The sequence below is a fragment of the Meles meles genome, chromosome 8 (genome assembly GCF_922984935.1).
Source record: "Meles meles chromosome 8, mMelMel3.1 paternal haplotype, whole genome shotgun sequence".
Classification (NCBI taxonomy): domain Eukaryota; kingdom Metazoa; phylum Chordata; class Mammalia; order Carnivora; family Mustelidae; genus Meles; species Meles meles.
Window position 1 is genome coordinate 99,005,629 of NC_060073.1, and position 12,390 is coordinate 99,018,018.

The following is a 12,390-nucleotide window of genomic DNA, read 5'->3' on the forward strand; positions in this document are numbered from 1 at the left end:
GGCTCCCAGAAGACTCTAGGCCTCCCATCTTCCATCTCCCTCTCTTCTCTCCAGTTCTTCTCATGGCGCCATCATCTGGCTCATGTTTCCGTTCCCCATCCTTGCTGCCCTTACCAACATTCAATCCACAACACTGTTTTCCCTGTACATTCACTCCCAGAAAGTCTCTCAATTACATATTGACACAGGAGAGAGGCAGGTCCAGGACTGGAGAATGTTTTTATTTCTAATTTCATTACTAACTTATTTAGGGATTTTCCCTCCTGATCGTGATTCTGCTTGTTGCTCAAGTATTTCTTAGATAGAGCTATTCTTCAAATCAATTTTTATATTTCTGCAACAATTCACTTTGGGTGATTCTGTTCACTCCATAGCTAAGATAAAATCATCAAGATTTCAAACTCTAGGACCTTCAGCTGACCCTCACTGAGTAACAAATATTTGGGATTTTGAGATTTGAACATGATGGGCGTTACAAGTCTCATTCAGGGCAAGTGGCTCCACTTATCCTGGTCTTATACCCCTTGCCATTAGAAAAACCTTGCTTTGGTCTGTCTTAAATGCATTGTGCCTTTGTGCTCTCCAGAAATCTAGCTTTCATCACAGCATCCCTCTGGTAAGTGTCTCTCAGCCCTTTATAAGGGTCACCAGCCCAGACTTCTCATGCTGGAGTGAGAGGATCTGGGACAGGGAGTAAATGTGCATCTGCTCTTCCCTGCCTCACCCCGCCCCCCAACATCAGAGTCAGGAACTGGATAGAACCCCCAAAGCACTGATCCCCAAACCTCTGCACCTCCAACCAGCTTTACACGGCGGGCTTCTCCCCTTCCTGAGCCTCCATGTTAGTCCCTTGGCCATTGCCATGTGTCATTCCCTGCTGTCATTTCCTTTCTCTGATCTAACCCCTTCAGGAGCTCCAAGATGGAAGTTAGGGTTAGCTAGCTGGTTCACTTCATCTTTGATTCTAAATCCCCATTACCAGGCCTGCTCAGGTCCCTCTGTGAACCAACAGGCCTGCTTTCATCAGCATGTCGTGTTGGCTGATTTCTGAGAAGGATATGGTTGTGCATGTCCTGAAGTGTTCACATCCTGATTTCCTGTCAGGATGATCAAAACTTCTTTCCACCGGGAGCTAAAGAAAGATGATCCAGCCAGGGCTCTGGGGCAGAAGACAGAGTTCCCAGGGTGCTTCTCTGCTCTTTAAATTATTTGGACTTTGAAGGGATCTGTTTAGACCCTACACCAACTGAGTGCTGAGAGATAGAATATCTGCTGCTCTTTGTTTCTTCTAGGAACTCCATAAAGAAAAGAAAAATAGAGGAGTCCATAAGACCCACCATCCCAGTGTCCTGGCTGGAGAAGAGGTGTCACCTGTCACATCAGACTCTCACCTAGCTATCACAGAGGCTTCTTGGAACACTTCTAATCCAAAGAAGGACCTAGAGCAAGGAATGGATATATGGTAGGTGCTCAGCCAATATTTGTTGAATAAATGAAAAAGAAGTTTTAATATCTTACTTAGTAAGATTTAATGAAAAAGAAAGTTTTAATATCTTACTTACTTATTTTCTTATAATAAGATAAATAATATTTAGTATCTCTTCACTATTGAGATAACCCTCACTCTGAAGTAGATAGAGGCTAAAAGAGACAGAAAAGAAATTAAAATGCATTTGGCACCAAGACAGAGTAAAGCTGTGTCTAAACATGAGATGGAAATCGCATCGTCTCTTAGCGTCCCAGATTCTCCACATGCAATGACTTGGGGGTTGATATTGGCACAGAGGAGAAAATGAAAACTTATTTCCCAGACCCTCAGCCCAGTGAGAGTGTTCCATCTCCATGATCCAAGAACATCTAGGCCTATTTCTGACCAAAAGAGAAAGAGAAATTCCTTCTCGGGAAGCCCAAATTTTTGCAGAGCTGAAGAACTTGCTATATCACAGCTTTAGCTAAACAACACGAGCTTGATTATCAAATATTAGAATTGGAAGAAACAAGCATTGATGCAAGTAAAAGAATATTCTGCTGCTGATTTAAAGACAAGTGAATCGCTAAATATTTTTATTAGCAGCAAATTTGCTGCTTGCTGGAACTAATTTCACGCCCTGTAGATATGGTGCTTAAGTTGGAAATGGCGTTAAATTGCTCTCTCCTTGAGGCGGGTAAGGCTTCTGGTGGCAACCACCACTAGATGGCACAGACCAGGTAGCTCCTCTAATACAGGCAGCTTTGGAGCCAATCATAGGGAAGTACAGAGGAAGTTCCGCCTTAGATTTCCCCCTCCTTCCAAAGAAAGGTTTGTGTCTCAAATACCCAAACTTTTAGAAAGGATCATTCCTCCCAAGGTTCAATCTTTTTTCTAAGCTCATATATCTCTAGTTCATATATCTAATTAGTCAACTAATTGTAATTTATATAGTTTCCTGTGTGCTAGTCCTGTCTCTTCAATGGTACCGTATAGCTTCTAGAAAGGAAAGATTACATTTTATCATTAGAATGGAATCCACAGTGAGCAAACAGGTACAACTTGCAGGTCGGAGAGCTAGAATAGAAGAACTGAGATAAAGATGGTAGTGCAAAGGATGAGACCAGATTAGACTAAGATGGAACAGAACAGAGGCCACTGGAGCCTGGGGAAATGAAAGCAGGTGAGCAATCCAGAATGAAGGCAGGGCCAGCTCTGAGTGACAGGGAATGGCTGAGGCTCAGAAGCCACAGCCAGAGGACACGTTAAGTAGTAAAGGTCAGAGCAGGCTATACAGAACACAAATACAGAACACAAATGCCTTAAGGGGAAAAAAAGGCATGAGGCCAAAGGTCAAAGCAGCAGTTAGGAAATGCGTAGAAGCTAAAAAAGTAGGAGCAAAACATATACAGAAAGACTGAGGTGCTTATTAAACAGAAGCTTCCAGTCAGTTACTACTAGGGCTGACACAGGGTCACTAAGAATAAGTTTTGTTCAAATGAACTCATTTCCCTGTAGAGTTATGAAGTTGATAAATCAGATCATGCCACTGATTCTCTTGCTTAAAGACTTCTGAGTTGGCCACAGAATGAAACCGACTTCTTTCACATAGCATTTGAGACCTTTCACACTCCCCCACCTCATTTCCTCTTACGTCACTCCTGTCCCTGAACCTGGCACTCCACCCACATTAAGATATTTGCTCTTCCTGAACCATTCTGAGGACAGGCATTCCTCCATGCTTATCCCATTTCTTCACTCGGAATATCTCCCATCTCCATGCTCTACTCATTTCACAAAAATCCTGCATATTTTTCAAGGCCCAGTTAGTGTCACTTCCTTAGTGAAGACTTCCTTTCTTTTTCCCCCATGAAGAAGTAATCTCCCCTTGCTCCAGGTCCTCTGTAAACTTTGCTTATACTGCTAATGTGGAACATGATATAATATATACAATACCTATTATATTTTACATTGAAAAACATATATATCTCTAACAAGTTAGAGTTATATATTTAATTATACACATATTAATTTGGAGCTGGTGTATATATGGTTATCAACTCTGCTAAATTGTGAGCTCTTTAAGACAAGACTGATGTCTTGATCATTTTTATGCCCTTAGAACCTAACACAGAACCTAGCAGATAGGGGGGTCAGCAATGAACATTTATTAATTTGAATGGGAGTCAATGCCAAACACATATATTTTTGAAGTTATCATTATAAATAATGCTGTAAAATGGGTCATTAGGCAAAACTGAAGTTGTCTGAACACATACCCAGATAAGAAGGAGGTTTCCAATGCTGCCAAGTTTTATGCTAGCCAACATTTTTCATAATCATCCAAATTAACAAAGAATGTTTATCAAATGTGCAAAGAGACCCACTAATATTATTGGGAGAAGAATCAAGACTTTAACAATAAATCTAATAGGCTGGGATCTAGTAGTCTGGAAAAGTAACAAGATAAAATTGAAGTAAATGTAAAGTCCTACATTTAGATTTCAAAAATAAATTGCACACACCGCGTAGGGTGGAGATTTCACTTGGCAGTAATGAATGTGCCGAAGAGTTAGAAGCTTCAGTTAATCATAAACTTTGAAAGCAGACAGTGAGATGTGACCAGTGACAATCTAAGGACACGAGTCCCTGATGGTTGCGGAGTGTCCTGCTCAAAAGAAGCGGGAAGAGTGTCACTGTCCTCCAAGCTTATGTGATGTATTATGAGGAATTCGAGCACCAGATTCTACAGATTTTTTAATAAGCCACAGTTCAAGTCCAGCCTAAAAACAAATAGAAAAACAAATGACAGTTCATCCAGATTGCTGTGACCAGATGGTAAAGGAGTCTAGAAATGAAATAAATCAAGAACAAGGGAACTCCGTGTGTACTTAACTTAGAAAGCTAAAAACTAAGGGAAGGCTTCATTGCTATCTTCAAATATTTTAAAAGTGGCCTCTTATATGTTGCCACAAATGGCAAAGCTAGACACAGTGAGTATGAATTATGAGGATGTGGAGTTTGGCTCAGTGTAAGAAAGACCTCTGTAAGATTTATAGCCATCCGACAACCAAGTGGGTAGCTATGGGAGGTTGCGAGCTCTCCAATCCTGAACAGATTCCACCAGAGGCCAGATAACTAGGTAGATATCTGTAAGAGACTTACAGAAGAGATTGTTTATATGTAAAAAATAGAAATACCTTCCGTTATGAAATCTCTCAGTGGCTCATCAGAATCGGCCGGATAATGTCTAAGTTCTTCATCATGTCAGGGCGCCTGGGGGGCTCAGTCAGTTAAGCGTCTGCCTTTGGCTCAGGTTATGATCTCAGGGTCCTGGGATCTAGCCCCTCATTGGGCTCCCTGTTCAGCAGGGAGTCTGCTTGTCCCTCCCCTCTGCCCCACCCCCTGCTCAATCTCTCTGTCTTCTCTCTCAAATAAATAAACAAACAAAAATCTTTAAATCCCTCATCATGTCATACAAGCCCTTGATGACTCAGATTCCAATGAACCCCTCTCTTCATCTTCTGCCCTTACCCACCTCCCATGCCTTCAGCCCCAGCACCTTCCATACAACAGACACTCTGACCTCCTTACCTGTTCCCTATTTGTTATTCTCTCTCATACCACTAAATATTTGCATGTGCTAGTCCTTGTGCGTAGAACCCTCTCCCTCTTATCCTCTGTGGAGAGTTTCTAGTCATCCATAAAGACCCTGTTCAAGAGTCAACCTTCCCTGACTCCTCTATTTCCTGCCCTGTACTCAGGAAGCACCCCAGATTGCCCTCTGATGCAGCCTTTACTGCAGGGTGTTTTTTCTTGTCTCAAACAGTAGAATGTGAACAATTTAGAAAAAAACAAAAACAAAACAAACTATGTCTCATCTTCATACCTCCCATTTCTAGAACACTGCCTGTTGGATGGCAGACGTTCAGTTGTTTTTTTTTTAAAGACTTTATTTATTTATTTGACAGAGAGAGAGATCACAAGCAGACAGAGGCAGAGCAGAGAGAGAGGGGAAGCAGGCTCCCTGCTGAGCAGAAGAGCCCGGTGCGGGACTCAATCCTGGGATCATGACCTGAGCCAAAGGCAGAGTCTTAACCCACTGAGCCACCCAGGCGCCCCAGACGTTCAGTTTTTGAAGTGAATTGAATCAGGCCTTTATTCCTTAGATTAAAACATGACCAAGGGGTCAGGCAGAATCTAGACTTTACTAAATGTACAATCATCTCCAGAAGCAAGAGTTTAGAGAAATGACTGATCAGAGATGGCCATCCTTCTAAACTGTGGGCCACCTAAATAATTACACAGTATGTTTTCTTTTTTTTTAAGGGATCTGTCTTCCACGTCTTCATTCCTCAAACCCCCTGCCCTCTGCACTCCCCTCCTTTCTTCTCCTTGTCCCCACTTACAAGCTACCTGACTCTTCTACCTCATCCTGGGCAATATGTTGGCAAAGTAATCAAAGAACCAATTCTATTTATCATCTTTTTTAAAAAAAGATTTTATTTATTTATTTGACAGAGAGAGAGATTACAAGTAGGCAGAGAGGCAGAGAGAAGGGAAGCAGGCTCCCTGCAGAGCAGAGAGCCCGGTGCGGGGCTCGATCCCAGCACCCTGAGATCATGACCTGAGCCGAAGGCAGAGGCTTAACCCACTGAGCCACCCAGGCACCCCATCATCATTTCTTTATTAGATTAATTTAAATCATATCTACTGCCTTCAGGGCCTCTGAGTTTGTGAAACAAACTCATGTTAATGTTTTCTATTGAGGATAGTTTGGCAAGTGCCCCAAAGGTTAGCAAAACACTGTTCAGGGGCAGAAAATCCCAGAACTGGAATCCTCAAGGCTTCTTTTCCTCCTTATGCACAGGGCTCCTTGCCATTAAAAAATGTGGAATATTTATGAGACCACCCTCTTAAGCTGGGCCATACCTAGGTATTGGTATGCTTCCAAGAGAGTTATATTTCTAATCCTGATTTACCTCTTAGATCTCCTTCCTAAGTATTAGGTTTTCAATCCCAGAACACAGCACCAACCTATAAAAAGCCTTTGAATCTGAATAGCTGTGAGCTCACATAAGATTTGTGACCATATTTTAAAATCCCTCCATTCTGGCCATCTCCTCTCTCTCAGAGCCCAAGCACGGTGGCTGCACTGATCGAGCTCTGCTCGATCCTCCTCCGAAATGCCCTGATGGAACCAACTCAGTGCCCACCGGTGTGACCTCCGTCGAACGGGAGCATTTTTCAGCTGCTTCTCGGGCGAAGTGAACTTCACATCTTGTAAGGAGGCATGGGGCTCAGGCCTGTCACGGTCTGTAACAATGCCTCAAGACATCTGCTAATCCAGAAACCCCATGGTTCTTCTAATACGCTCACACTTTCCCATAAAGCATGGTGAGCTTCCTTCCCCCACCCACCAAATGTTCCTGTATAGGCTCCAGCTGAGTTTTGCCATATATATCCTCCCCGCAGCTGCCTGGTGTGTGCTCTCAGGCTGCTGGCCTCTCCTTCACAAGAGTTGGGAAAATCACAACTCGTGGAATCCTTCTCTTGCCAGTTGGTTGCTTTATGTCAGCTCTGTGGAAAAGAACGCCTGGACCGTGAACCCAGAGGCTAGGGCCAGTGGCAACAGTGGGAACAGATCCTCTCCCAGTCTGTAGAAGAGCAAAGGGACATTAAACTCCACCTTATCATCACCCTCCAGGGCAGGATGCCATTCTACAAAGAACAAAAAAAAAAAATCTCATCCCCACTAGAGATGAGGAGAAATGAAATTAGCCTTCTCACTCTACATTCTGGGGAAGAATCACCACAAGCTGGTTAAGGGCTTGGCATTACGGGAATCGGGCCGCATTCTGACCACAGACTGTATGAACTGGTAGTTGGCATACCCATTCTGTAGTCGATCTTGGCCAGTCAAATCAGGTCACTCCTCTGCTCAGAAGTCTTCCAAATGGTTTCCCATGTCACTCAGAGGAAAGCTCAAGGCTTACCACGCCCTCTGTGCGTCTCCCCCAGCTCCAACCACACTGACCTCCTTTGCTCTTCTTGGACGATGCCTGTAGACCTCCCCTCCAAGGGCCTTTTGCCTGCTGGGCCCTTGGTTCTTCACTCTCTTACTTCCTTCAGGCCACTGCTAAGCTGTCACCTCGATGAGAGGTCTTCCTTCATGACCCTGTGTAAACACCCCTCAACCTACATGCCCCTCGTGATCTCTATTCCTTTATCGTGTTTTCTTCTTTCTAGCACGTGAAACCTGTAGGTGTTTCACATATTTATTTGTTGATTATCTGGCTTCTTCCACTAGAATGTAAGTTTCATGAGAGCAGGGACTATTTTTGGTTCATTCTTCACCCCCACGGTCTGGAACAGGGCAAGTCATCCAGTGATACTCAGTATAAATGTTTGTCAAATGAATGAGCCCATGCATGAATGTCCCTACCCTTAGGCATCCATATTAATGACATATGATCACTTGCCTGCAGCCAATGAGTAGGCAGTGCCTGAGCAGGCCATGGAGATTCTTGCCCTCTGACCCAGCTCCTCTCCTATTTTCCACAACTCCAGCTTTTCAAATGATTACTAGCATAATCCGAATTCAACTGCTTCTCTGCCAACCAACCAGCCTTTTCCTGTTCTCCAGCTTAAGGAATAGACATCAGAACTCCTTCCAGCATGAAAAAATCTTCCCAGCTCTCAAACAAGCCAAATGGCCTCAATCTTTTGGCCGCTGAGTAGACTAAAACATTTAATTTGGTTCTTCCTTGTGTGAGCGAAGTAGTCCTTTTAGAAAACAGACAAACACCTGGCTCACAGTTGTTGAGCCAACGGGTTGAATTTTCTCTGAAGGATAATCCAACTTGCTAAGAATGGACAAATAGGGGCGCCTGGGTGGCTCAGTGGGCTAAAGCCTCTGCTTTCCGCTCAGGTCATGATCCCAGGGTTCTGGGATCGAGCCCCGCATCGGGCTCTCTGCTCCGCGGAAAGCCTGCTTCCTCCTCTCTCTCTGACTGTCTCCCTGCCTACTTGTGATTTCTGTCTGTCAAATAAATAAATAAAATCTTTTAAAAAAAAAAAGAATGGACAAATAATTCAAGAAATGAAAAGCCTGTTACTTGTCTCCTCTGTTTTGGAGTCCCACCAAAGAGGGAACTCGCCCCCTTCCCCAAACCGGGGGAAGCAGAGGCTCTCATAAGACACAATGCTTCAGTAATGCTGGCAGAAGCTGTGCACGTTTGCTTTCCATCCTTTTGTCTTATCCTGTCAGCTCCCTCATCTCCCAGAATCCAGGCTCAATCATTTACAGCGGAAAGATGTTTAATAAATAAACGGCCAGATTGGAGCTGTCAGCTCTGCACAATGGGGCTGCTTGCATCTTTCCCTCGTTCTCAGCACCCACTCTCCTGGCTTGCTTTGGCTAAAACAATCCCGTTTGCTATTTTCATAAAATTAGTTCCTCTGCAGTTTCTATTAATCAGAACGTTCTTTGGAGAGAATTATACTGGGATTTCATCACCATTGGAGTTCAACCGTTATGTGAATCTGATGAATTTTTATCATCTCTACGAGTGGCAGAGAAGGTAGAAAACTTGGGTGGGCTGAGGTAAGTGGGCAGAGAGTTCTCCCCTCATATCCTCTGAGGTCTCACAGAGCCCAAATCAGTCTCCCCTGTCAAACATCTGAGCAGCTTTCTCCCACAGACACATCTCTTTTTATATATACACACATACCTATAATTCTGAATCTTCTTGGGGTCATGAGCTCTTAAAAATCTGAAGAAAGTATGTATACTCTCCCCAGAAAAGCCTACATACACACATAACCACTAAGCCTTCCTTTCAAAGGGGTCTGTAGACACACTCCCTCCTCTCCCGGCACATATGGACCATCCATGGACTCCACACTAATAACAGTGCGTCTATGGCTTCCTAATCATCCTCATCTCCCTGAAGAAACTTAGACTGGAATAGAAACTCAGTCACCTCGGAATTCCTTTACTGAAGGAGAAAAAGAGATTTTTTTTTTTTTAAAAGAGAAAAAGAGCGTAGAAGTAAGAAAGTTTCTCATTATGGTCAAATACATTTTGAGAAATGAGGAAAAACAGAAGACAACTCATATTGGCTGAAGGAATGCAAGTGCAAGGATCCATCCTTGGATGCAAGGATGCATCCAACCGATTATGATGCACTGTATTTGTCTAGATGGGACATGGGATCAGAATTAGGAAAGATATGATGAAGTCTCCTTGCCTCCAGACTATACAACACCTATCCCATTCTAAGACAGATGAGCTCTACATGAGAAAAGACACAGCATGGATGAAAGAAATTTTGGACCAATGGAACCAGGATTCTAATACCAGCACTGTCCATGAACTATGGGGTTTTAGGCAAAAAATAATTTGTCTCTATCAATGTTAGTTTTCATTTTGTTTTTTATTAACATGATTTCCAAAGTCTATTTTAGTTCCAACATTTCATGGGACCTGATTCATTAGAGACCTCTTAAAAAAAAAAAAAGGATTTTATTTATTTATTTGAGAGAGAGAGAGCATGAGTGAGAGAGAGCGATTATGAACAGGAGGCAGAAGGAGAGGGGTAAGCAGACTGCCCCTTGAGCAGGGAGCCCAGTTTAGGACACTGGGATCATGACCTGAGCTGAAGGCAGACGCTTGACTGACGAGCCACCCAGGCATCCATCATTAGCGACCTCTGAGATAGTTAGGCTCAAAACTTTTTCTCAAGGGTCTAGCAGTAAATATTTCAGGCTTAGGGGCCATACAGTCTCTGTATTAACTACTCAACTCTGGTGTTGTAAAGTCGAAGCAACCACAGACAACCTGTGAGCATACCTGTGTTCCAGTAAAACACTGAGACTTGACACTGAGACTTGAATTTCATACGGTTTTCACAGTTTTCTTCTTTTGTTTTTTCCCAAACCATTTAAAAATGTAAAATTCATTCTTAGCTTGTAGGTCATACACAAAATAGATGGCAGGCTAGATGAGGTCCCAGACCATAGTTTGCTGACCCCTGGTCTATAGCATCAGGTAAACATTATGAACTGGAACATCATGCTGTTAATTCTGGATGACCTTGGAAAGCCAGTAACTTGGGTTCAACAAGTGACAATTGTACTGGGGGAAATTTTTGTTTACCCAGTTTCCCAATTAGCAGAATAGAACAATGGTAGCTTTTGAGTCTCAGCTAATAACCAACAATTACTTAGGTTTGGGGTTCACTTCCAGACCTACAGAAATGCTCAAATAACCACATATGAGAAAATGTATATAAAACAATTCAGGACTCTCTGGCAGAAAAAGTTTTGACTATAAAGTGAAAATTTTATGCCTTCTGCTGAAATCACTCCTTACCTGCCATAGTCTTTTTGCTACCATACCTCTGTCAGACAGCGTAACAAATCATTTTACACATTGAAGAAAGAGTCAATTAGGCCCTGGTTTGTGTTGTTATTGCTTGAACTTTCTGGTTTGTTTAGGAGAAAAGGAAATTGTAATTAAACAAATGATATGCATATACATATGGTGCCTAATACATTCTACAAGTACAATATTAACAGTACATATACAGCAGAGATGTGGAGCAACGTGGAGAGGCTCTGTATTACACTTGACAGAGGAGACAATTTTTAAAAGGAGAAAGGTTGGATAGTCAAGTAATCAATCTTCTCTAGAGTGAACTTTGATTAAGAGACGGCAAAAGATGGAGCACTATGGTGACAGCACTTCTCTCAATTTCAGTGAGAGGGCAGAATATCATTATTTAATCAGAAAACTAATACCTCCTCCCAGTTAAGGGGTAAGATAGAGGTGGGGCTCCAGGGGAGGGTCCCTTGATGTGAGAGGAAGCCTAAAATATTATATCCATCTGGGAAGATGTAAGAGGTTTGGAGTGCCTTCTCAGTTATGCCTTATTCTTAATTTATAATTTAACTAAAGTCAGATTGATCATTTGAAGTATAAGAAGGTTAACTTTCCCAATCTCGAACTTTTGAACACTTTCTCCCCCAAAACATTAAGAAGTCAAAACTGGTTCTAACCAGTTGGTCTAAATGGTGTTATTTTCCATTATTTGTCTCCACTCAGGCTTTGACCAGTCTCCACATTATTCCCCAGATACTCAATGCTCATTCATGTCTCATTTTATTTGTTCAAACTGTTTTCTCATCCTGGATTCCCTTCTATCTCTGTTCTACCTTTTCCATTCCTACCCATATGCCAGGTCCCAGCATTCATGCTAACTATACCACAAAGACTCCCAATTAAATCCAGCCAAAACACTATTTTCCCCAAAGAATATGAGTGAAGAAGTGCTCTGAAAACTACAAAATGCTCTGCAAATATGAAGTATTATTATTATTATGGAGGGCAATTAAATTTGGCTCATATTATATCTTGCCTTAACATATTTCCTAATTGTTTCATATGCTGTTGGCAGTAACAAACCACAGCTTACTAAGTAATCACAGGAATCACACAGTATTTTCTGTATCCTTATAGTCTCTACCAGTGCTTAGCCACAGTTAACACTTGATTCCAATGAAATGAATTAATCAAAATAATGGTTTTCTTAACCTCAGAGCTCTGCATTGGGCCAAGTGGTTCAGTTGTTAAACACATAAGTAGTAGTTTGTTAGGACATATGACTGCAAATGAAACCTTAAAAGTAAATTTGAGACTTACATTTAATGAAATTCAACCATCTTCTTCCATTTTACCCATAAAGCTATGACGCAGGAGCTGAATTCCCTAAATCAGAGTTTCAGTGTTCCAGGACTGAATAGTTTGCTTCATGATGTTTCAGAATGTTGTCTAAGGTCAAAGATGCAAGCACTCCAGTTCTCAAATTTGGTATTGTTTTTTGAGTGTTGTCTGTTTTCCCTTCCTGATTCAGCCGTGG

At 42.3% G+C, this 12,390-nt stretch overlaps 1 protein-coding gene across 1 annotated transcript in view; it reads right to left on the reverse strand.

The window, feature by feature from the left end:
• PKNOX2 (PBX/knotted 1 homeobox 2) overlaps positions 1-12,297 on the reverse strand; it is a 307,718-nt gene extending 295,421 nt beyond the window's left edge. The window contains exon 1 of the mRNA XM_046016851.1: positions 12,174-12,297. The gene's annotated coding sequence lies outside the window, so the exon portion shown is untranslated. The remainder of the gene's footprint in view (positions 1-12,173) is intronic.
• Positions 12,298-12,390: the final 93 nt, after the last annotated feature.